At 35.2% G+C, this 2,286-nt stretch overlaps 1 pseudogene; it reads right to left on the bottom strand.

Annotated features, from left to right (window-relative positions):
- Positions 1–255: 255 nt before the first annotated feature.
- On the bottom strand, positions 256–1,617 carry LOC147392708 (putative CCR4-associated factor 1 homolog 7 pseudogene; annotated as a pseudogene).
- Positions 1,618–2,286: the final 669 nt, after the last annotated feature.

A 2,286-nucleotide genomic window follows, 5' to 3' on the forward strand; every position in this document is an offset into this window, starting at 1 on the left:
CTGAATTTTAAAGATGGACCACCTCCTTTCAGACTTCAGAAGTGTTACCAAACACACACTAAAACTGTTGGCCAATTAATTTGGGGAATCATCTAATAATTCCTTAAAATTAATTTGGCAACCCCTTTATTTGCCAAAATTTCCACGAAACAATGATTGTGAAAGATATCTATGAAGAAAAACAGAACCCAAGTCATATTAAAAATATATGGCACAAACATTAAACACTAAAATGAAGAAATTTAAGAACAAAAATAAAAAACAAACAGAGAAGAGATTCCATAATTTAAGCAAAATCTATAAGAACCTTACATCAACATACAATTACAAACAACAAACATTTTTTGTTATTTATTTTAATTTTCATTATTTTCAATTAGTATTCTGTCCATTTTCAACACCTAAACCATACAACACACCCGCATATTTCTCAGTCGATCCATTAAAGAAAGAATCTTTCAATTTCCTGAAAGAAAAAGCTGTGAGCAAACTATCCGAACCCGCTTGATGACAGATTCCAATCCTCTCGACTTCCAACAACTCCGCGAGCTTGTTTAATCCACCATGAAGACTATTACAGAACTTCATAAGATGCTTAATATCATAAACAGTGGGAAAATACATTTTAATCAGATCGAAGAATCCAACCTGAGTTTCTGGCAAATTCTGGCAAGTTAAGAGCTTTAACAAATATCCAAAATCGTATCCACTATGGAACGTCACCCAATGAACGTTATCGTTCAAAACGATCCCAGACGACATCAATAGCTCACCAAACCAATACGCATCGACGCCCATTTCGGTGTTCTTATTGAAATCGATCCCGCTCTGGCGTAAAAGCTCGATGGAATCATGCGCGAAGACGTCTTCGTTGACGTTAAATTCGCGGAAATTAAATTGCCAAATACAGAATTTATCGGTTCCACATGTAGGAAGATTTCCTTCCTCGTCTGAAAAAGTTAGCCCTAACTGGATCAATTTCAACATATCGACATTCGCCTTCAATGTCTGATAATGGTAATCAGAACTGTTCTTGAAATTTCCAACGGGACGAAGAACAATTCCAGGAAACTCTGTATCCATGGCGATGTACGGGTAATCATCTACGATTTCCCTAATTAGAGCAAATTCTTCTTCAAGATTATCATACCAAACCTCTCTGATGTGAATCGAATCGTTTTTCGGTAGAATCGACATTTTGTGGTAATAATCTTCTCGAAACCAGATCTGTAGATAACCATAAGATATTTGTACCCCAAAACCCTAACCAATATATAATTCCAACCAGATCTGCAAAAGCCCTAACCCAACGAACCTCAAAACGAAATGAAACCGTAAAATTCAACAAAAAACTAGAATCTGAATCGATCGAAGAAAAGAAACAGAGAATGGAGTCGAAGAGATGCGTAGATTATGGATCTGACCTGAGATTTGAGGAATCTCTGGTTTTGATTTACAGATCTTGCATTTTTTCACGACTTGTTCGATATTTGTTGGAGAGAGAAAATGAGTAAAAGGGGGAGAAGAAGAGAGAGATTTTCTAGGGTTTCTTCTATCTCTTTTATTTATTTATTTATTATTATTTTAATGGAGAGAGAGAGAGAGATTAAAGTCTGCATCACGGGTTTTGTCGACAATGAAATGCGCTGCGAGGAGACCCACCGAGCCGGAAAGAGAGGGGTTTAAATATCCTATGTTTTCAAACTGATGAGATACCCCTTGACATTGATCTACTCGTATAGACCAATGGAAAATGACTTAAATGCACTCATCTTTAATTTCTCCCTTTAATCTCTCTCTCTCTCTCTCTCTCTCTCCTCTCTCTCTCACACACACACACACACACACACACACACACACACACACACACACAAAAAGACTTAATTTTTTCTCCCAAACCAGGTTGCCTATAATCTTTTCAAATTCATATGATAAATTAATTTTTATCTATTCAACCAAATTTTTGATAGGGTTGTTCTATTTGCACCCACTATTTATGGGTGTAGTGAGCACAAATGGTGGTTGCAAATAGCTCGGTACTTTTCGATACATTGTATTCAACCTCGTATTAATCCTATTTTAGAAAAATCTTAATTTTTTTACTTAAAATTTCATTATCTTCTACTTCTCCAAAATTTCAATCTTGTGTCGAGATCAAAAAGTCAAAGTAGATAAAATCTCAAAGTTGAAGATGAGGATCAAAGTTGATTGGTTTTTTGAATAAAAATGAAAGTTATTTAATTAGAAGTCGAAGTCAATGGTTTTTAGGTCAAATTCTTTTTATGA

This window comes from Akebia trifoliata, chromosome 10 (assembly GCF_017979445.1).
Source record: "Akebia trifoliata isolate Shusen 1 chromosome 10, ASM1797944v1, whole genome shotgun sequence".
Lineage (NCBI taxonomy): Eukaryota > Viridiplantae > Streptophyta > Magnoliopsida > Ranunculales > Lardizabalaceae > Akebia > Akebia trifoliata.